Genomic DNA, 24,892 nt, shown 5'->3' with positions numbered 1-24,892 from the left:
AAAATCTCAGCAACAGAATTGAACAAGCAGAAGAAAGAACTTCAGAGCTCTAAGACAAGGCTTTTGAATTAACCCAATCTGCCCAAGACAAAGAAAAAAGAATTTTAAAAAGTGAACAAAACCTCCAAGAAGTTTGGACTATGTTAAATGTCCAAACCTAAGAATAATTGGTGTTCCTGAGGAAAAAGAGAAATATAGACGTTTGGAAAACATATTTGAGGGAATAATCAAGGAAAACTTCCACAGCCTTGCTAGAGATCTAGACATCCAAACACAGGAAGCTCAAAGAACACCTGGGAAATTCATCACAAAAAGATCGTCGCCTAGGCACAAAGTCATCAGGTTACGTAAAGTCAAGATGAAGGAAAGAATCTTAAGAGCTGTGAGGCAAAAGCATCAGGTAACCTGTAAAGGAAAACCTATCAGATTAACAGCACATTTCTCAGCAGAAACCCTACAAGCTAGAAAGGATTGGGGTCCTATTTTTAGCCTCCTTAAAACGATTATCAGCCAAGAATTTTGTATCCAGTGAAACTAAGGTTCATAAATGAAGGAAAGATACAGTCTTTTCCAGAGAAACAAATGCTGGGAGAATTCACCACTACCAAGCCAAAACTACAAGAACTGCTAAAAGGAGCTCTTAATCTTGAAACAAATCCTTGAAAAACATCCAAACAGAACCTTCTTAAAGCATAAATCTTACAGGACCTATATAACAATAACACAATGAAAAAAAAGCATTCAGGCAACAAGTAGCATGATGAATAGAATATTACCTCACATCTCAATGTAAACATTGAATGTAAATGGTGTAAATGCTCCACTTAAAACATACAGAATGGCAGAATGGGTAAGAATTCACCAATCAAGCTTCTGCTTTCAGGAGACTCACCTAACACATGTGGACTCACAGAAATTTAAGGTAAAGTGGTGGAAAAAGATATTCCATGCAAGTGGACACCAAAAGCAAGCAGGAGTAGCTATTCTTACATCAGACAAAACAAACTTTAAAGCAACAGCAGTTAAAAAAGACAAAGAGGGATATTATATAACGATAAAAGGACTAGTCCAGCAGGAAAATATCACAATTCTCAATATATATGCACCTAACACTGAAGCTCCCAAATGTGTAATACAATTACTACTAGATCTAAGAAATGAGAAAGATGGCAACACGATAATAGTGGGAGACTTTAATACTTCATCGACAGCACTAGGTAGGTCATCAAGACAGAACGTCAACAAAGAAACAATGGACTTAAACTATACCCTAGAACAAATCGACTTAACAGATACTTCAACCCAACAGAACATTCTACCCAACAACCCAGCAGAACATTCTACCCAGCAACTGCAGAATATAAGTTCTATTCATCAGCACATGAACATTCTCCAAGATAGACCAAGGTAACAAAACAAGTCTCAGTAAATTTAAGAAAATCGAAATTATATCAAGTATTCTCTCAGACCACAGCAGAGTAAAACTGGAAATCAACTCCAAAAGAAACCCTCAAGACCATGCAAATACATGGAAATTAAATAACCTGCTCCTGAATGATCACTGGGTCAACAATGAAATCAAGACAGAAATTTAAAAATTCTTTCAACTGAATAATAGTGGCAAAACCTATCAAAACCTCTGCGATACAGCAAAAGCAGTGTTAAGAGGAAAGTTCATAGCATTAAATGCCTACATCAAGAAGTCTCAAAGAGCACCGATAGACAGTTTAAGGTCGCACCTCACAGAACTGGAGAAACAAGAACAATCCAAGCCCAAACCCAGCAGAAGAAAAGAAATAAAGATCAGAACAAAACTAAATGAAATTGAAACAATCAACAACAAAAAATTACAAAAGATAAATGAATCAAAAAGCTTGTTCTTTGAAAAAATAAATAAGACAGATCATTAGCAAGATTAACCAAGAAAAGAAGAGAGAAGATTCATAAGCTCAATTAGAAACGGAATGGGAGATATTATAACTAATACTACAGAAATACAAAAGATTATTCACAGCTACTATGAACACCTTTACATGCATAAACTAGAAAACCTAGAGGAGATGGATAAATTCTTGGAAATATACAACCCTCCTAGATTAAACCAGGAGGAAACAGAATCTCTGAACAGACCAATAACAAGCAGTGAGATTGAAATGGTAATTTAAAAACTGCCAACAACAAAAAAGTCCAGGACTAGATGGATTCACAGCTGAATTCTATCAGACATTCAAAGAAGAATTGGTAACAATCCTACTGACACTATACCAAAAGATAAAGAGGGAAACCTCCCTAAATCATTCTATGAAGCCAGTATGACCTTAATATCAAACCAGGGAAGGACATAACAAAAAAAGAAAACTACAGACCAATAATGATAAAAGGACTAGTCCAGCAGGAAAATATCACAATTCTGAGTATATATGAACCAACACTGGAGCTCCCAAATTTATAAAACAATTACTACTAGACCTAAGACATGAGATAGATGGCAACACAATAGTAGTGGGGGACTTGATGAACACAGATGCAAAAATCCTCAGCAAAATACTAGCGAACTGAATCCGGCAGCATATCAAGAAGATAATCCAACATGATCAAGTAGGTTTCATACTAGGAATGCAGGGATGGCCTAACATACGTAAGTCAATAAATGTGATACACTGCATAAACAGAATCAAAAACAAAAAAAAATCACATGATCATCTCAATCGATGCAGAAAAAGCATTTGACAAAATCCAGCATCCCTTTATGATTAAAACCCTCAGCAAAATCAGCACAGAATGGACATATCTTAAGATAATAAAAGCCATCTACGACAAACTCACAGCCAACATTATATTGAACAGAGAAAAGTTGAAAGCATTCCCCCTGAGAACTGGAACAAGACAGAGCTGGCCCACTTTCACCACTTCTATTCAACATATCCTGGAAGTCCTAGCCAGAGCAATCAGAAAAGAGAAAGAAATAAAGGACATCCAAATCGGTAAAGAGGAAGTCAAACTGTCACTGTTTGCTGATGATATGATCGTATACTTAGAAAACCTAAAGACTCATCCTAAAAATTCCTAGAACTGGTAAATGAATTTGACAAAGTTTCAGGATACAAAATTAATGTACACAGATCTGCTATACACCAACAGCAACCAAGCTGAGAATCAAATCAAGAACTCAACCCCTTTTACAATAGCTGCAAAAAAGATAAAATACTTAGGAATATACCTAACCAAGGAAGTGAAAGACCTCTACAAGGAAAGCTACAAAACACTGCAGAAAGAAATCATAGACAACACAAATAAATGGAAAACACATTCCATGCTCATGAATGGGTGAAATCAATATTGTGAAAATGACCATACTGCCAAAAGCAATCTACAAATTGAATGCGATCCCCATCAAAATACAACCATCATTCTTCACAGAACTAGGAAAAACAATCCTAAGATTCATATGGAACCAAACAAGAGCCCACATAGCCAAAGCAAGGCTAGGCAAAAAGGACAAATCTGGAGGCATCACATTCCCCAACTTCAAACTATACTATAAAGCCATAGTCATCAAAACAGCATGGTACTTGTATAAAATTAGGCACATAGACCAATGGAACAGAATAGAGAGCCCAGAAATAAAGCCAAATACTTATAGCCCATTGATCTTTGACAAAGCAAACAAAAACATAAAGTGCTGAAAGGACACCCTACTCAACAAATGGTGCTGGGATAGTTGGCAAGCCACATGTAGAGGAATGAAACTGGATCCTCATTTCTCACCTTATAGAAAAACCAACTCAAGATGGATTAAAGACTTACATCTAAGACATGAAACCACAAAGATTCCAGAAGATAACATTAGAAAAACCCTTCTAGACACTGGCTTAGGCAAAGACTTCATAACCAAGAACCCAAAAGCAAATGCAACAAAAACAAAGATAAATAAATGGGACTTAATTAAACTAAAAAGCTTCTGCACACCAAAAGAAATAATCAGCAGTTAACAGACAACCTACAGAGTGGGAGAAAATCTTTGCAATCTATATATCTGACAAAGGACTAATATCCAGAATCTACAAAGAACTCAAACAAATCAGCAAGAAAAAAACAAATAATCCCATCAAAAAGTGGGCTAAGGACATGAATAGACAATTCTCAAAAGATATACAAATGGCCAACAAGCATATGGACAAGTGCCCATCATCACTAATTATCAGGGAAATGCAAATCAAAACCACAATGTGATATCACCTCACTTCTGCACGAATGGCCATAATCAAAAAAATTAAAAAAAAATAGATGTTGGCATGGAAGCAGTGAAAAGGGAACACTTTTACACTGCTGGTGGGAATGTAAACTAGTCGAACCATTATGGAAGACAGTGTGAAGATTCCCTAAAAAACTAGATCTACCATTTGATCCGGCAATCCCACTAGTAGGCATCTACACCCAGAGGAAAATAAGTCATTATACAAAAAAGGTACTTGCACACGCATGTTTACAGTAGCACAATTTGTAATTGCAAGCATATGGAACCAGTCCAAATGCCTATCAATCAATGAGTGGATAAAGAAAATGTGGTGGGCTGGGCACGGTGGCTCACACCTGTAATCCCAGCACTTCGGGAGGCTGAGGTGGGCAGATCACAAAGTCAGGAGTTGGAGAACATCCTGGCTAACACAGTGAAACCCCATCTCTACTAAAAATACAAAAATTTAGCAGGGTGTGGTGGCAGGTGCCTGTAGTCCCAGCTACTCAGGAGGCTGAGGCAGGAGAATCACTTGAACCTGGGAGGCGGTTCCTGGAACCTGGAGGTCACTCCAGCCTGGGTGACAAAGTAAGGCTCCATCTCAAAAAAAAAAAAGAAAATGTGGTATATGTGTAGCATGGAATACTATTCTGCCATAAAAAGGAAAAAAATAATGGCATTCACAGCAACCTGGATGGAATTGGAGACTATTATTCTACGAAGTAACTCAGGAATGGAAAACAGAATATCATATGTTCATACTCCTGTGAGAGCCAAGCTATGAGGACGCAAAGGCATAAGAATAATACATTGGACTCTAGGAACTTGGAGGAAAGAGTGGGGAAGGTGAGGGATAATAAAAGACTGCACAATGGGTACAGTGTAGACTGCTCGGGTGATGGGTGCACCAAAACCTCAGAAATCGCCACTGAAGAACTTATTCATGTAACCAAACACCACCTGTTCCCTAAAAACCTATTAAAATAAAAAATTAAAAAGATCCACAAAGAATAATGAAATCTGAATAAAGTCTAGAGTTTTAGTTATTAGTTTTCTAAGTCATAGAACCAGAGTAGAATGGTGGTTACCAAGGGCAGAGGAGTAGGAGTGGGTTTAGGAGATGTTGTTCAAAGGATACAAAATTTCAGTTAATCAAGAGATCTATTGTACAACATAGTGCTATAGTTAATAAAATGTCTTCTTGAAAATCTCTAAGAGTAGATTTTAAATGTTCTCTCTATAAAAAATTGTAAGTATGTTAGGTAATGCATACATTAATTAGCTCAATTTAACATTCCACATTATATACATATTTCAATACATCATGGTATATATAACATATAATTTTGTCATAATAAACATTTTTAAATTAATTTAAAAATTAATTTTTAAAATCTGTTGTTGGAGCATGACAGCCTCTCCACATATGAATGCCAATATTCAATATTGAAAAAACAGTATATTATAAAGCTACTGTAATCAAAACAGCATGGTACTGGCATAAAAAAACAGACACTCCAACCAATGGAACAAGACAAAAAGTCGAGAAATAAACCTACATTTTTATGGCCAACCGATGCTCATGCCTGTAATCCCAGACTTCAGGAGGCCGAGTCAGGTGGATTGCCTGAGCTCAGGAGTTCAAGACCAGCCTCTGTAACATGGTGAAACCTCGTCTCTACTAAAAATACAAAAAATTAGCCAGGCATGTTGGTGTGTGCCTGTAGTCCCATCTACTTGGGAGGCTGAGGTGGGAGGATCACTTGAACCCAAGAGAAGGAGGTTGCAGCTAGCCAAGATCGCACCACTGGACTCCAGCCTGGGTGACAGAGTGAGACCCTGTCTCCAAAAAAAAAAGAAAAGGGAAAAGCTCCATGACATTGGTCTGAGCAATGACTTCTTGGATAAGAACCCAAAAGCACAGATAACAAAAGCAAAAGTACAAAAATGAGACTGCATCAAACATAAAAGCTGCTATACAGCAAAGCAAATAATTAGCACAGTGAAGAGACGACCCACAAATTGGGAGAAAACGTTTGCAAACCAAACCGTTGATAAGGGACTAACATCTAAAATATATAAAGGAACACAAACAACTCAACAGCAAGAAAACAAATAACTCAGTTATAAAATGAACATAGAACCTAAATAGACATTTCTCAAAAGAGGACAAATGACCAACAGATACATGAAAAAATGTTCAATATCTTTAACCCTCAGGGAAAAGTAAATTAAAACCACAATGAGCCTCACATTTGTTAGAATGGCCATTACCAAAAAGATGAAAGACAAGTGTTGATGAGGACATAAGAAAAAAAAAAGGAACCCTGGCCCACTTTAGTGGGAATGTAAATTAGTACACCTATTTTGGAAAACAATATGAAGTTTCTTCAAAAAACTAAAAATAGAACTTTCTTATGATCTAGAAATCCCACTTGTGTATATCCAAAGTAATTGAAATCAGTAAGTCAAAGAGATATCTGTACTCCTATGTTCATTTCAGCAGTATTCACAGTAGCCAAGATATGTAATCAACCCAAGTATCTATGCGATGGATGAAGGGATGAAGAAAATGTATATATAAATGATGGAATGCTATACAACCTTAAAAAAAAAAAGGATGGGCTGGGCACGGTGGCTCACGCCTGTAATCCCAGCACTCTGAGAGGCCGAGGCGGGCGGATCACGAGGTCAGGAGATCAAGACCAACCTGGCTAACACGGTGAAATCCTGTCTCTACTAAAAATACAAAAAATTAGCCGGGCATGGCGGCAGGCTCCTATAGTCCCAGCTACTAGAGAGGGTGAGTCAGGAGAATGGCGTGAATCCGGGAGGCGGAGCTTGCAGTGAGCCGAGATCGCGCCACTGCACTCCAGCCTGGGCGACAGAATGAGACTCTGTCTCAAAATAAATAAATAAATACATACATACATACATACATACATACATACATACATACATACATACAATTTTTGAAACACTCATAAAAGATATTTTTTAATTTTTTATATTAGCTAGAATCTTTAATGAAGATATATTCAAATTTCAGATACCTAAGCACATTAAAAACTTTTTAAAAATGCTTTAGCTGTTTGAGGTGTAAAAATAAAGATATACTAGAGATAAAAAATGGCAAGGTAGAACTCAGGAAAAAAAAAATTAGAGAAAAAAGTAACAGAAAAATATCCCAAGTGGTGATCTTAGAATAAGTTTTTAATACTGGAAACAATGAAAGTAAAAAGACCTCTGTCAAACATGACCCAAAATAGAATGTGAGAAAAATACATAATGAAAAATTAGCATAATTTTTTATCAAAATAAAAACAAGCAAGAAAATTATTTTTGTCAAATCTGCAATGTGAACAAGTCAGACGAAGCTCCTACAACTTCATACTAAAGTGACAATGAAAACAATTGATCTAACGCACAACTCAGAATTAAAAATTTACACTCTAGCCTTCCTATTACAAAAAGAAAATCATGTTTTAGAATTGGTATATTTCATGTAAAAGAAAGAAACCTCCATGGCTTTACTCTGCTTATTGGACAATGATTGTAGGAAACAGCAGTCACATGTTTCTCACAGCAAGAGAACGTATCTCAAACACAGTCTGATATGAACTAATGATTACAACTTTCCATTGGATGAACATGCAAGAAAATTTAACACTTCATTTTACACCAAAACTATTTCAAATGGAGAAATGTAGAAGAAGAATTTTGTAACTATTGCTATGTTTTATAATCAATATTCAAAATTAGCATTGACCATGAAAATAAAATACCTGTGACTGGAGAGACCTAGGTTCTTGGTTAATAGAAAACATTACTTGCACACAAAAGACATGCATGCAACTATTATACTAAAAGTTAAAAAAAAAGGCTGAATTAACAGCAAACCTGTGATAGTAATCAAGGTAAGTGAACACTGAAAACCCCGTTTCTATCAAAAACAAAAAAATTAGCTGGGTGTGGTGGCAGGCCCCTGTAATCCCAGCTATTCAGGAGGCTGAGGCAGGAGAATCGCTTGAACCCAGGAGGTGGAGGTTGCAGTGAACTGAGACTGCGCCACTGTACTCCAGCCTGGGCAGCAAAGGGAGACTCCATCTCAAAAATAAAAACAAAAACAAAACAAAACAAAACTTGTTTTGATCCTCTGAAAAGAATAAAATTATGTCTCATTATTTTAGCCAAGCAAGTTGAAGCTCTTTAGGGTACTAATTACGTAATATTTTTTTAAAAAATAAAGACAAGGTATAGGTTTGGAGGAAATCATTTTGAAATGGTGCTAGAGTGGCAAGATATAGAAGTGCAACTTTTTTTTTAGAAACTTTGGTTACCATCTAAGATGGAGAAATAAATGAGATAATGATTAAGTTAATAGGTAATAAAGTAGTTAAATCATACATAAAATAAATGCATAAAATAAAAGTGAATATTACTTCATTCAACTAGATTATAACAGGAACAAAAGTTACATTAACAATATCCTTAATTTGTACTGATGAACTACTAGAAGAGGGAAACTAGGAATTGATGAATTCTTCACCTGCTGTAAAAAGTACAAGTTTTGCCTTAAGCAAAAAACTACAGAAACTACTTTCAATGAAGGAATTGTTTTAAAAGACTGTCCAGAGTAAGCCTTTAATAAAGGCACTAATATGGTTGGTAAATTAAAAAACATTAATGAGCCAGAATTGTGGTGAAATATTTAAAAGCATTATTTGTGCTATACAGGACCACAGTTTGAATTCATTTCTAGGAGACGCAGGCTCATGTCAAAAGTGAGTGATATTCAAAAAATGTTCATATATAATTTTAAGATTATATATGGAGTGTCTTGGTAAAACACATACAAAATTTGATCTCACAGATACCCTGAGATACATGATGGAAACACTGACTAAATGTTCTTAGAATAAGTAGATTTGATCTAGACAAGATATGAAATGCACTAGATGAGCTAAGCAAAACAACAGACAATCCTCAAATAAAGTACATTGTGGTCTGTTGTCTTTGATATTAAGAATTGATTCTTGGCTGGGCACAGTGGCTCACACCTGTAATCCCAGCATTTGGGAGGCCAAGGCAGGCAGATCACCTGAGGTCAGGAGTTCGAGACCAGCCTGGCCAACATGGTGAAACTGTGTCTCTAATAAAAATACAAACATTAGCCAGGCGTGGTAGCAGGTGCCTATAATCCCAGCTACTCGGAAGACTGAGGCAGGGGAATCACTTGAGCCTGGGAGGCAGAAGTTACAGCGAGCCGAGCGGATGCCACAGCACTCCAGCCTGGGCAACAAAGTGAAACTCTGTATTAAAAAAAGAAAAAAAGAATTGATTCTTAATATTAAAAATGATATTTTTAATTTGCAAATCCAGTTTGGTATGAACTTTTGCTTACTATAATATTTTAAAACTTACCAAAAAATCCAAGCAGGTCTATATTTGACTACTGTATTTTTTTAAAGGATTACAAACTTAAAAAACAACTCTAGAGGAAATAATATTTCAAAGCCCAAAAGAAACCACATAAGAAATATGCAATAAAGTGACACTCCAATAAGATATGAGAAAATTAGAAAAAGAAAACAAAAACATTTGTATGAATATGAAGGATTCACATACAAATAAGCCCCCGAATAATTTGTATCATCTATTTTTTGACAATTATAGATCAAGGTACTGTCTTGATTGAAGGAGCTTTCAAAAAATTGTGGAATAAATTCTGCCTTCAGTTTTTATAATATCTAAGCATTGAAAAGTGTGAAAAAAGAACTTACTGCAGGGATCTAGATATTGCTTTAAATTGATGGTGATACGGATTTTTTGATGAAGTCAAAATATTTTGTTGTATTTCAGCAGTAATAATTTGTCATGCAACCACATTACGATGTTTGTATTTACATGTAAAATTTTTGTTTCATTTCCTAATCAAAGTAATGATTTAAGTATTTTATGACAATTTCAGCAGCTACTGCCTCTGCAGAAAGAAGTTTTTCCAATTAAAATTAATTTTTAAAATAACTACAAAGACTAAGGAAAGGATGTCTAATTTGACATTACAGTCAATCAACATAAATTTTGGGAAAAATTCAATTAAACAAAATAATTTTTAATTTTATTTAAAATATAGACAAATAAAATTTTCACTGAAACATTATCATTCCATAAACAGAAGAGACAGATATTCCCAATAAAAATAAAATTCAGTTATCTCCGATGTTTCACCAGCTTTAGCCATATATAAAACCACAGCTTTTACATATCTTTCAATTTTGTTGTTATATAGCTTTGTCATGGTAGGATAAAGTCAACAGTTTCTTAATTTATGGCGAGATATATATATATATATATATATATATATTTTTTTTTTTTTTTTTTTGAGACGAGTCTTGCTCTGTTGCCCAGGCTGGAGTGCAGTGGCACCATCTCAGCTCACTGCAAGCTCCACCTCCCAGGTTAATGCCATTCTCCTGCCTCAGCCTCCCGAGTAGCTAGGACTACAGGCGCCCGCCACTATGCCCAGCTAATTTTTTTTTTTTTTTAATTTTTAGTAGAGACGGGGTTTCACCGTGTTAGCCAGGATGGTCTTGATCTCCTGACCTCACGATCCACCCGCCTTGGCCTCCCAAAGTGCTGGGATTACAGGTGTGAGCCACCGTGCCTGGCTAAATATATATTTTTTAAATATAGTATGATATATACGTACTCCTTTATCAATACTCTTGCCCTAGACTCCACATATTTTAGGGCAAGCCTTTATACTAGAGAAGATAAATACAGTCAAAAGATAGTTGTTTAAAAAGACTAATAAAATTGATAAATCTTGATGAGAATGTTCAAATAAAAAAGAAAGCTCGAATATCCATATTATGAATAAAAACAGGGGCATCACTACAGACCCAACAGACATTGATATCTCATGATATGTCATAATTATATCTCATAAGAGATATTCTGAATAACTTAAATAAATTTTAAAATTTGGATGAAACAGACAAATTTCTTGAAAAATAAAATTCACCAAAACTGCCAAAAGAAATAGAAAATCTAAACAGTATCATAATTTTTAAAAATTTAATATATAAACCTTCCCACAAATAAGTTCTTGGCCCAGATGCTTATAAGTAAACTTTACCCAAGATTTCATGAAGATAATTTTGTCAGTCTTACATAAACTTAGGTTTAACGAAGGTACTTTGTCAGTCTTACATAAACTTTCCATAAAACCAAAAGAGACGGCAAGCTTCAAAACTGATTTTATAAGATTGGTATTATCTTGATATCAAAACCTGACTAGTATATTTTAAAGAAGTAAAACTACAGACCAATCTTACTCATGAACATAAATAAGAATTTCCTATACAAATGAACGAATGAATGTGTACATTAATGAATGCATGGGCTTATTTCCTGGTTTTTCATAGACCTACAACAGAAATCCACTCAGCCTGACAAAGTAAGGATTTTAATACCAGTCTTGGCTCATACCCTCAAGAACCCCTGTATGCTAAAATGGCTCAAAGAGCTAACAAAGTCTGGACAAACCAACATGCCTGGTTTAATTAGTCTGTAAGAAGTCCAGGTATCGGTATTTCTTAAAAGCCTTCCAGAGTTCTGGCAGAGATCATGGTGAGACGCTGAGCTCCGCGGCTAGCTCCCCTGGGACCCTCCAACCCTGGGCCAACGGGTGAGTTGGGGGAGCCCCGGTATAGACTGGGGCCTCCGCCCTGCACACACCCCAGAGCCCTTGCTATGGCTCCAACCGGCCACACTCAGGCCTTGAAAGAGCATCGACCACATTCCTCAACCCACCTCGGTGACCTGATGGTGGCGGCAGCCTCTTCCAGCCAACCCCGCCGACTGCTGGATCTCCAGAGGACACCCCTGCCGAGCCACCCGGATGCAGAGCCTTTGAGTGGCAGCTGCCGTGGCCGGCCGGAAACATGGCAGCGGCAGGGAGGCCGCTAGGGTGTGGCGGGGCGGGTCTACGGAGGCCTCTTTAGGCCACAGAGCCACGTTAGAGCCTAGGCCTGCAGTGACCGCTCTGTCCCAGTTGAAGGAGACCTACTGAGTCCTGAGGACAACCGACAAAGGCCTTAACGGCACAGAAGGTGAGCCAAGTCCTGGAGGAGGGTGAGCAGAAGGATCAGTCGCCATCGCGGGTTGGTGTTAGTTCTACCAGACCTCTATGTCGCAAGAGAAATGGTAGGATGACAGGCCACAGTTGGCCCGCTGGACATGCCCACCACCCTTTGGGAAGGTTTACTGGCCGTTTATAGAAAATCTGTGTGTATATAACATGAAAAAGTTGCTCTCAACTTCCCTCCAACCTTTTAAAAGAAAACATTTTCCACATCTAGGCTTTCTAGATGTGAAGAGGTTGCCGACGTATGACAGAGTTAGAAAATCACACATCTTGTAAATTCTCATTTGTTTAAAAAGAAATCATAGGCCAGGCACGGTGGCTCATGCCTGTAATCCCAGCACTTTGGGAGGGCGAGGCGGGCGGATCACGAGGTCAGATCGAAACCAGCCTGACCAACATGGTGAAACCCCGTCTCTACTAAAAATACAAAAATTAGCCAGCATTGGTAGCGGGCGTCTGTAATCCCACCTACTGGGGAGGCTGAGGCAGGAGAATCACTTGAACCCAGGAGGCGGAGGCAGATGTTGCAGTGAGCGGAGATTGCGCCATGGCACTCCAGCCTGGGTGACAGAGCAAGAATCCATCTCAAAAAAAAAAAATTATAAATGTCTTCTGGAGGTGACTTTGAAATGGTTAGACCACCTCTGAAAGCGAAGCTTCCGCGTTTGTTCAGTGAGTTAAAGGACATAGAAGACCTGAGAAGGAAGTTCGAGGCCAGTCTGGTCATAGCTGAAGAGATTGTCATGTTCTAATCTAACCGTTGTTTTGTGTACATTTTGTTAATGCTCACTACTGCATATAGAGTTGACAAACGTAAAACAATCCCTTCATAAATGTCCTTTTGTTTGTTTATAGGAAGTCCTGTCTTCTGGGATTGAGTTTGGTAATCCACCCCTTGGAGCTAAACACAGTAGTATGCTTAGTCATTGGGATGGTGGGAGAGGCAGAAGAGGAAGGATGAAGTAAAGGGCTCTTTGCTAGTATCTCTATATCTAAAAGATGGTTTAAAATCATACCCGTAGGTCTATATGAGCATTTTCAGTAAAGTGTCTGTGTTTGTTGTGGACAAGTTTTATTATTTTGCAACATCTGAGCTTTATGAAAGTCCTGGGGTGACAATGTATGATAAAAAGTAGAGCTAGTGAATTAGGCAATTTATTAATATTTTTTGTTATAATTGATAGAAAAGATGCATCTTGGACGTGGAATTGTTAAACCACGTCTGAGCAGTGTATGTCAGGACTTGTTCATTAGGTTGGCAGCAGAGGGGCAGAATGAAGTATAAAGGGAGAGATGTATGCAAATGTGTCTATGTTTACATTTTGACACTAACCATTGATATATGTGCAACTCTTTTGGCTGTACTATAGGAATACAGTAAGTAATTCGAAGGAAACATACCTTCTTGCTAATATTTTAATGGTATAGATATGATAAATTCTCTTAGAAACATTATAATAGTGTATTCTGCTGCTTTGTGTTTCATTTTAAATTGAGCATTAAGAAAATGCAGTATTTTAATCAGAACTCTGCTAATGCTTTTATCTAGAGGCATGTTATCATCTGGGTCTTCTATGAAATTTTTGTCCTAAGAAAGGGAGGATTACATTTTTTCTAACAGATGAAGTTGGTGTAATGTGTTGCTGGTTATCAGAATACTCATATAGCTTTAAGATTTTGAATTGGTAAATATTCATGATGTGTGAAAAGGCATGACACATAACATATGATCTCAAGTCCATCAAACTGGATATTGTATCTAAACAAGCAGGACTTAGAAGGACATGTGAAACTAAATTGCTTGTGATTGTGGATGGCTTTGTTCTTTGCTTCTAGTGGTTTTCAGTTTCCTATAATGCACACATTAGCTTTTAAAAAGTGAAGGTTATTTTTAAAAACCTGTAAAAACAAAAATTCCAGGTGACTCTACATCATAAGGTTGAGAGCCACTGGGGTAAGTTGCTGACCCTGGTATGTAGTTATTATTTCTTCTAAGTGCAATGGGAAGGCATTATAGGGGTCAAGGAGAGGCGTGACATGATCTAATTTACTGTTTAAGGCTGAGGCTTTGTAGAGAGTGGACTATGGAGGGTGACAGCAGAAGCAAGGTACTGGTTAGGAGCTGACTGGGGAGAGTAAAGGGAATCAGGATATATGTCAGGCATAGGGCTGCCCAGTCATGCTGACAACAGAAGTCCTGGGAATGAAGGACAGAGAAGAATCCCTAGAATCTGGGAATCTTTAGCAGTACCAGGCATGGAGCTCCTGTAATTTCATGTGTCAGACAGTAATCTCTGCTACCCCTTCCTCTGGCAACCCCCACAGCCTCCAGCAGGGCAGGCACCTGGTAGAGGCATATACAGATGGCTAGAATGAAACAACCTCTCTGGCGCAATAAACCTCCAGGCTCTGTGGAAGCCCAGGTCTCCTGTGTGACTCTGATAAACTTCTTCCCCTCGCCGGCCTTTGTAAAACAGAAATTATATTTTCCACTGCCTGCCTTACGGGCAGAGGTATTTTGAATATCCAGGACAGCAATGCATAATGACAGTTAATAACAGTTGTTTTTAAGCACAACCACCTTGCAAGGTGGAGATCGTTCAAACAATCTTACAAACATCAGAGCTGAGAGATAAAGTAACTACCTGAGGCCAACATGCTATCAGTGCTTATGTGGGGTTTTGATCCAGGTCAGTTTGACTTCAAATTCTAGATTCCTTTCACCACATGATGCTGAAATTACAACATATTAGATGATGCACTGGCAAGATGGCAGGGAAACTATTACATTCTTTCATTGTTCCTCATACTAAGATTGGTGGGATTCTTTTGAAAAGCAAATTAGTAATGAGTATCAAAATCCACAAAAGTGTTTCTACCCCTTGACCATATTGAATTTATTCTCAAGAGAGCAATTTTGAATTATAAAAAGGTGTATACCGAGAACTTTTAGTTCTGTATCATTTGTAACAGCAATAAATTTGAAGTAACTTAAATAGGGGACTTGTTTAAAAAAAAAAAAAAACTGTGGTGTCAAATCAAAGGAGTACTATACAGTAATGGTTCTCCGTGAAGGATGACTTTGCCCCCCAAGAGACATTTGACAACGTCTGAAGACATTTTTGGTTATCCCAGCCTGGGGGGAGGGTGAGTTCTACTGGCACTTGAGTAGTGACCAAGGATACTGCAATGTATATAGGACAGCCTCCCAAAATGTCAATAATGCTGAGGTTGAAAAACCCTATTATACAAAAATTAAATATGATGAATGGAGATTTTATGATTTAATAGAGAAAAAGTAGAGTTCCAAATCTGGGGCACACCATGATTACAACCATGGAAAACCTTATCTTGCATATGAAGAAACAGCAGATGAAAACAAAGGAAACTGCAAAAAAAATACCTTGATGGAAGTAGACATAAATCTTATTCTTTGAAAAGTTTTATTTAATGATGTTATTTTTTAAACTAAGTAAAATTTGGAAAAAAAATTGAAATACAACTTGCTATCGATATCTGTTGTCGTTGTTATCCAGATCAAACATTGTACACAGCACATTTTTGTGCTCAATTGATTCTCTGGAAGGAAAGAAGGAATTTTGTTTGTTTTGCAAAAGTTATGTGAAAATATCCAGATCAAAAGTGGTATTTTTAGAAAGCCATGCAACTGTCATATCCATTAAGTTTATCAAAACTCCTGATGCAAGGAACACAAATCAAACTGGAACTAGCTTAGACAAGAAAAGACATATTGGTTCATGTGACTGGGAAAAAATGTCTAGCATCAAGTCATGTGGACCCGAGAGCGGAAACAGTGCTATCTGCTGCTTGGTATGCTCTGTGCCTTTGCTCTCTTTCACTCTCAGACTACCCACTACATTCATTCTCCGAGTGTGGCCCTCATCCTCTATTGCATACTGCTTTCTCACTGGGAACAGAGGAGACACAAATGTTTTGATGGAGCACATGCTCCAGTAAATTCCTGGTAAAGGATACATGGGAGGTAAAATTCCGAGACCTTGCATTTCTAGAATTTGTCAGCCTCCCAAAGTGCTGGAATTAAAGGTGTGAGCCACTGCCCAGAAGTTTTTTCTATGATATAACTCTCTTCATCTTAGAGTTAATAAGTAATCTGCTAAGACCTACTGAGGACTTTTTTTCTTAGGATCACTGGAAAAGAGCGGTACTGGGAGGGAGCACTATCTTGAGAAGAGAAATGCTGGTGGGACCTGGGCATTTGCAGTCAGCAAGAAAAGCTGAAAGAAATGCAAACATTCATTCAAAAGCTGCCTAAATTATCTAAGTTTCCATTTCCTCATTATAAAATAGGGCTCAAATGGGACTAGAATAGAGCTAAAATGTGTCATAAAATTTCTGTACCTGGAACTGAACATTCATTGCCTCATGTAATGCACCAAGCAAAGCCAGGCACCTAGAAGTCGTCTGTAGTAAATGTTTCCATTGTTCCCAACTCTTGGCTCCCTTTCTTGAGAGATGATTGCAAGACACTCATGGCCATGTGACTTGAGTACCTTCCTGTAATTAGGGTATGCTTCCCTGCCCATGTCAGGCTCAGCCACTAGACTCAATGGAGCCAATATGATGTGAATGGAAATGACAGAGAAAAGCATGAGGGACAACGCAAGTTTTTTCCAGTTCTCTTACACTTTCCCTTGGTCATCACTTGTCTTGAATTGGGGCTTCTCCTTCAGCTGGGTCCCAGATGAGAAGACATGGAGCAGGGCCCCAGCTAATCTAGCATATTCATGAAACAGAAGCAAATCTATGTTTTGTGAGCCACTGAAGTATGAGGGTTACTTGTCAGCACGGCAAAGCTGATTAATACCGAGTCCCACATACAGCTAATAAGGAAAAGCAGGAGGAATAGGAAGATGACAGTGTAGAACAACAGGAGGAGGGGGCAAGGAAGATGGAAAGGTGGAAGATGATGGAGAAGAGGAAGAGAAGGAGACTTTTAGTAACTCTTGTTGCTTAGAATCATGCTAATTCTGTGAGAAATAAAAGACTAAGGTTAGGATAAATATGTTCCCGTTTAGAAGACTAAAATCTAGTTGGAGAGGAACCACAGACAAATAAAATGTCCTAGTCACAGGGACAGCAGAATTTAAGGGCTAAGCATGCTCCAGACCAAAGGCTGCAGAAATTCTAGCTGTAGAGGGTAACTGTTAGAGGAGTAGAGAGAACTGAAAGGATTTGAACTGAGCATTGAAGGACGCATATACCACTTGATTGTTCAAAAAGAAGGGAGGTCACCGTATGCTGAGCAAAGAGCACAGAGTGCGGGGGAGTTGGGGAAGCCAAGGGGAGAGGCCACAGCCAAAGAAGACATTCTTGGCTTGAGGAAGCCATGACTTCTCCTGAGAGTCATCCCAAGAACCTCTACCTCTTCGTCAGAAATGTATCAAGACTGAAGGCCCACCTGTCTTTTTGGTGGATGAAATAAAGTTAATCAATTGGGGACCTGCACATGTGAGCCGAGCCAGAGATGCATGAGACTGCCATGCAAGGGGAGAGGGGTGCTCAGAGCAGCTGCTGGGTCCCCCAGAGGTACAGCTAACTGGGCTGTGGAGTCTTGACAGAGGGCGTATTTGGCTTTCTGACCCCAATCACCCACAAAGTCTGACTGGATTTCTGGAGAGTGAGCACAGACTTTCCATTTCTGGAACACCTCCGTAATTTCCTAAAAAAAACAAACTTCGTGGTTTGAGCATATTGCATGTGACCAGTAAGGGTTAGAAGAGGGTTTTGCAGAGCTGAGATGCAAACAGATGCTGACCTTTGTTCTCTCAGGCAAATACTCCCCTCTTTGCTCTCTCCTCTGGAATTTCCCACATACTGTGCTGACCTTCACCAAGGGATGGTAGGCTCTTAAAAATTCTGACTTGCCCTAACTTGTTCATAAAGGAATTCATGGCAGCTGCAGATCTCCATGCAGTTCAATTATAGTTTTGTTTCAATGAGAAAATTGGGCGAAAGGAAAAATAAAGTAGGCAAAAGAGATAAACAAGAAGTAAGACACAATACTAAGGAGAGAGAGAATCACAAATTTTACAGTGTGCTTCCTGTGGCAAATCCACAGAGGGTAATATTGATTACAAGTTTTCTGGTTTCTAAAAGATAACAACAGATGCCAGGTGAAGCCCAAGTTGTCCTGGTACTGAAACCAGGGAGAATTTTCCCCCACCCCAATGTAGTAGGTTGGAATGACTTCCACCTTCCATAAAGACCCACAATGAATACAATAGCAAGTTTCAGTTCCTCAATATAGACTAACAACACACGTCAAAGTTCCATTAATCACATGAATTATTTGAAAGACCTAGGCAATTCAGTCCAGTCTGCAACCATCTGATGGTACCTCTTGACCCAAGAATAGCATGTAGAATATGGAAAAACAAATGAATGGCTTCTCCTTCAAGCAATCTTCTATGAACATTATTTCTTTAAAAAAAATGAGCTTCTGATAAGAATAGAGCTGCAGAGTTTGAAGTTATCCTATCAGGCAAAAATTTGAGATTCACACAATGTATTGTTCTTGTCAAAGGAAGACTGGATATGCTTTGGCCATAAGCCAAGTGGAGGGTGGGGGCTAATGTCCTCTTTTGCCAGTTTAAGGAGTCTAATCAGGATTGGAGCCAGCATGAAAATTCACTGAACCTCCACCAAGAAAGTGGGCCAACAAGAGCAGCGATGATTCCCACAGGAACTAGTTCTGCATCCATTCAAACCTGTGGCAAAGTTCCAAACGTTGTATGTCATAGAGATCACCCTCTAGCATGTTAGCCTAGAAAATGTTCAAAGCAGCTAGTACCAATTGCCCACTAAGACCACAAAACATTTAATAAAGCATCCAGGACATTCGAATCCTAATACCAGTTCACAGCTAAAAAACATTGCATGGCCTAACCAAAATGAGCTACACACGATTAACTTCATAAGTCATAAAATGAGAGTGCTATCGTGAGAAGGAAGGGGGAAGACTGTACTGATGTTTTTTAAAGGTTTGGATATCACTATGAATTGTTATCATTGAAAATAGTTACTCATCCCCACAAAGTCTTCTAATGATGTGAAAAGAAAGTTCTAAGGAATTCTCATTTGTTTTTTCCCTTCTTGCCCCACTGTCTACAGCTCACTCAGCTCACCCATTAAACCCTGAGGGTCTGTTTCACTTTTTCCTTCCCACACAAACATCACAGTAACAGTCTGGCCTTCCCAAACCACCACTGGAAACTTCAACTGAACTGATCATATATCAGTCAACTCTAGGAGACCAGCTCTGATCCCAAGAAACTGTGACATTGCCTCCATTGGAAGTTACAACCTTCACCTGCCAACCTGGACTCATCCCGTAGTCAAGTGAAGGAACGTTTCTCCTCGTATTAATCTCAAGCAACAAATTTGGGACACAATTCCAATTAGCCTTAAGTTCCTTAAGTGGGAAGGATTAGTCTTATAAATTAGTTTATAAATTCCCCCATGACACGTAATAGAGTACTGCATACACTATAGGAGCTTAACAATAATTGCTACCATTTGTCAAACACTTTCTTAATTCCAGGAGCTGTACTTGAAGCTCTACATAATTATTTCATGCATACATTTTGTCATTCATTCTAACTCTCCTAAAAAGGTATTATCCCCATTTTTAAGATGGAGAAATGGAGGCTCTGGCAAATGCATAGATTCGTCTAAGACAATACAGCTAGTAAGTAGCAGAGTAAACTTTGATCCCAAGACTGACCAGTGCCAAAGCCTAAACTCTTCCTACTCTATAGGCTGTCTCCCTGTAAACATTTCATTCCTCCAGTGACCACTGTATCAATGATGGAAATCATAGGTGGGCCAAGTTTGGCTCAATATATCACATAAACTACCTAACAAAGTCCAGCAACAGTATGGATCTTGAAGTAGTGAATATCATCACAGAAATGTCTTTCTGTCCAAGATATTATAGAGAGGATCACTACTCTGATTGAAAAACTGGACTAGATGATCTCAATATCTAAAATGAAAAAGCAAAGACTGGAGTCATATTCTGATCAACAAGGCCAAAGTTAAATTCCAGGTTCCTTTCATTTCAGAAAATGCACATTAAGTGCCTCATATATGAGATAGTGTGTTTCGGAAGACAGAGACAAAAGAAAAGACACAGTTACCAGTATGGGAGAATTATTATTATTTAAGCTAGATATTGAAGAGAAATAAGATTTTAGAAAATTGGGGTAGAAAAAAATTGAAAGTTATACCTAGTAGCAGATGAAGGGAATAGGGGTATTCAAACACAGGAAAGTGAGAAACTATAGAAAAAATTTAGAAAAATAAAGGTACTTCACAAAATGTAGTGGAAGGGGAGCACTGAAAGGTAAATTGAAACCAGGCTATAGAGGGCTTTGAATGACTAAAAAATCTGGATTTTATTTGATTGCATTTGGAAACCATTGAGACTTTAGAACAAGGAGTGATTTGTTCATGGCCATGGCTTAAGTAGATCAATCTGAATCCTCAATAAAATATTAACAAACAGAATCCAATGATGTATAAAAAGAATTATACACCATAACCAAGTAGAATTTATCCCAGGTATGCAAGGTTGGTTCAACATTTGAAAAATCAGTGTAATCCAAGGCATCAATAAGTGAAAGAAAAAAGGTCATATGATGATATCAATTGATAAAAAAAAAGCAGTTGACAATATCCAACAACCATTCATAAAACTCTCAGCAAATTAGAAATAGAGGGAAACATCATCAACTTCATGAAGAACATCTGCAAAGAACCTGCAGCTAATATCATATTTAATAGTGAGAAACTGGATGTTTTCTCCTAAGATCAGGAATAAGGCAAGGATGTTCAATCTCATCACTGTTTTTCAACATCTTACTGGAAGTCCTAGCTACTGCAATAAGATAAGGAAATAAAGGGTATACAAACAGGAAGGGAAGACATGAAACTGCTTTATTCACAGATGGAATGTAAAATAGATCAATATGGTACTGAGTATAGGACAGTGTGTGGAACTAATAATTCCTTAAGCTCATGCTGGAGTAGAGACCTGCCAGAGCCCACATTAAAAAAAATGAAAAACAAACCAACAAGTAAACAAAGCCAAACTCCCAATTTAAATAGGAACCTTGAGTTGAGTTGATGTGGATGCTGAGGCACCTGGGTAGAATGTACAGAATTGTGCTAGATGTCAGCTATCTATCTGTTGTGTTTAGGCCAATTTGATCGCACTCTCCCTACTCCTCACCCACCCCAAACATTGATTTCTCTTCTGGGTATACGAGGGACATGACATGATAGCTGAAGTTGTGTAGTAGTAAGCTGCTTTATAATGGCAATGTATTGATTTTATCTTCTTCCTTATCTTCTGGAAGGCTCAGCCCAAGCAACTAAGATAACACTAGAAACAAAAATGGCCATAATACAATCTGACGTTTCCATATTTCCTTGATGGTTTCCAAGTGAATATGCCCTTCTATAGCCTTCAAACTAAAGCAGAAAGTTTCAGAGCAATTCAATTGATGAGAATGTAGTTGAGTGCCAATAATATGTAAAACCCAATAGAGAATAAAAGGAAGTTTAGACAAGTATAGTGTGGTGAAAGAGAAAAAGCAGATTTAGAGTCAGTTGAACCAACCTGAGTTTTGAGTCTTGCATCATTACCTTCAGTTGTGTGACAAGCAAGTTTCTTAATCTCTGAGCTCTCAGCTTTCTTACTTTTGCAGTGAGAATGATAATACTAACCTGAATGCTGTGAGGATGAAATGAGAAAATGCACATGAACTTGGTTGGCTGCAAATGGCTAAAGAGATGTTCAGTTTGTTTATCCAATTGGTTAAGGCCAGTTGGCAAAGTCTACACATGAGAGCATTAAATATCCAAAGTAGATGAAGAGTACAGGAAGTATAAAGAGCAGAGGAAGAAGTCTGCGGGCTGGAATGAACAACAAAGGCATCCCAAAAGATGTGAGACTCCAGCCGAATCTTAAAGGATTCAGAGTAGAATTCAGAAAGAGGAGGCAAGGAAGAAAGAGAGTCACTGTCATAAAGGAGGCACTCAAAAATAGTTATGGAATGAGTGGGTGAATGAAAGCATACAGAAACAAAAGAACAAATTAGAATATCTAAGAAATAGTGTACAGGCAGTATGTAGACCAGAGTCTAAAATTAAATATAGTCCTTGATGCTGCAGAAATTTTGTTTAAATGCGTTTTCTATGAGTGCCCATATGAACACTAAGGTATTTTCTAAGGATGGGCATTTCTGTTCCAGTAATCTTAGATCACAGGTCTGTAGAAATCACAATGTGGCTGGTTTGACCCCTTACTGTACTGTGCTATCTCTCTGACCTATCTGTGACCTGCACATTTTGGTGAATACATTTCCTGTAGCCCCAGTGGGACAAGATAGCTCTTGAACCTGCTGACATATTTAGACATGTATTATCTTTAACAGCCACTGTTCTTTCTTGATAACCACCATATCACCTAGATTGTTAAAGTCAGCTTCCTTCACAAACCACAGTGTAAAAGATTCTCATGGGAAAAAAAAAAAAAGGTGCCAGGGTATCTTATGACTTCGGTGCTTGTATTTTCAAAAGGAAGCTTTCAGGTAAGAATAGTAAAAGGGACTTAGGAGTAGGGGTCTCAGGGGAAATGCAGAGGGAGAGACTGAGAGCAGGCAGAAGAGGGGAGCAGCAGAAATTGATGGAAACAACCATACAGATTTGGACTCTGACGTAGGAACTGTCATTAAATCTCTCTGTGATCTTGGGCAGGTTGTGATATCAGAATGTTGATAGATGTGATCTCTAAGAATCTTGCCGGATATTCTAGGACTGCAAGTAAAAGAGACCCTATTTTCTGTGATGAGAAAAGGCAAATCAAGCCCAACTCTTCTTTTCTGGGGCTCTATTATCCTCCTTCCACCCCACCCCAATAACCCAGAGAAGTAACTGGCCCCATCATTCAGAAGGCAATGGATAAAGTTGGGTTGAATCAGGAGGTCTATTTTTTTTTCTGTTATTTTCACTCTCCCAAGCTTAAGTGGAATTTCTCATCAAGTTCTAACCCCAGAAACATCATTATGAGTACCACACTTTAAGCCAGACATTGACAAACCAGACTTTGTCCAGAGAAGACTAGCCAGAATGGCAAGGGTTTGAGAATTTTGTCTAATGAGAAATAAATTAGAAAATAAGATGTTCAGGCTGGACAGGAACAGGCTTGGGAGAAGCCCAGCCTCAGCCATGAGCAGCTGAAGGATGGATAGAGAAAAATCAGTATGTTTGGTGTTACTCCACAGGCAGAAGAAGGACCACCAGAGGAAGCTCCAGAACAGCAGATGACATTGCCACTAGAAAAACTTGCCCACAATTAGAGCAACCAATATAGCTCCTGGGGGCAGTGACCTCCCTGTCTCAGGAAGGGTTCTAGCTCAACAGGCTTTATGCCCATCTGCCAAGAGACCTCAGAAAGTATATAGTCAGCAGGATAAGGGGTCGAAGTATCCTTTCCAAGGCTAAGATTCTAGGATACCACCTCAGAGTGGACTGTGAAGCTTGGCAAATGTTGGTCACTTTACTTACTAGCTGTTTTGTTTGTTGCAACTTGCCTAAGTTGTTGTAAACCGAATCCCGTGCTGTGTGACTGTATGTTACTGCTTTTCCATGGGTCCTCAAGGGAGCAGGGACACCAAAACCTTTGGTTTAAAGTCCCCCTGGTTTCTGTCTCCTCTCCCAAGCAGAAGTCCCACCAGTGTGATCAGGAATAAAACACTTCAGGTGCAACATGATCATTATTCAAAGGTTCTGTGAAGACAGTTACCCCCTTTGCAAAGTGAAAAGTGCAACTTTGGATTTTCTGATCAGAGTATTATAGAGAGGAGCCCACCCTTCTCTTACTATACAGAGAAGAGTAAAACACAGTCACCTTTCCACAGCATCTGAGTGGACCTAACACAGGGCAGTGAAAGTGATGCAGAACAAACTTCAAAGCCTCCAGGAGCACACGTGACCTCAGGTGAGACATCCAGGAGGCGGGGAACAATTGACAGTGGCCCCTGTTTTGATGGTTTCAAGTTTCTTTGCCCACTTTCTGAGTCCCTTAAATCCTGGCTTTCCTTCCTTAAATTGTTCCCTAATTTGCACCCAAACATTTCTTTTCAAGAAATCTTTAAATTTAACATGAAAATACTGTTTCTAATAGGAAATGAACAGAAACAACCTAGCTCTCCGAAGAGGAGTATTTCATTCAACTCCAAACTGCTCACACATTATGCCACTGTGAACAAGGCTCATTTAAAAATTCATGAAGCTTCTAATGTTTTCACCACAAAATATATTAAGTATTGAGGTGCTGGATATGTTGACTAGTTTGATTTAATTATTCCACATTGTATTCATAAATTGTAACATCACCTTGTTCCTCATAAAATTATACAATTATAAATTGTCAACTTGCAGTTAAAACAATAAAA

General features: G+C 38.3%; 1 long non-coding RNA gene across 1 annotated transcript in view; it reads left to right on the top strand.

Annotated features, from left to right (window-relative positions):
• The first annotated feature begins 12,184 nt into the window (after positions 1-12,184).
• Positions 12,185-24,892, top strand: part of LOC129461931 (uncharacterized) — a 32,401-nt gene continuing 19,693 nt past the window's right edge. The window contains exon 1 of the long non-coding RNA XR_008650733.2: positions 12,185-12,354. This is a non-coding gene — a long non-coding RNA (uncharacterized lncRNA). The remainder of the gene's footprint in view (positions 12,355-24,892) is intronic.

The sequence above is a fragment of the Symphalangus syndactylus genome, chromosome 14 (assembly GCF_028878055.3).
Source record: "Symphalangus syndactylus isolate Jambi chromosome 14, NHGRI_mSymSyn1-v2.1_pri, whole genome shotgun sequence".
Taxonomy (NCBI): Eukaryota; Metazoa; Chordata; class Mammalia; order Primates; family Hylobatidae; genus Symphalangus; species Symphalangus syndactylus.
This window is presented reverse-complemented; position numbering and strand designations above follow the sequence as displayed.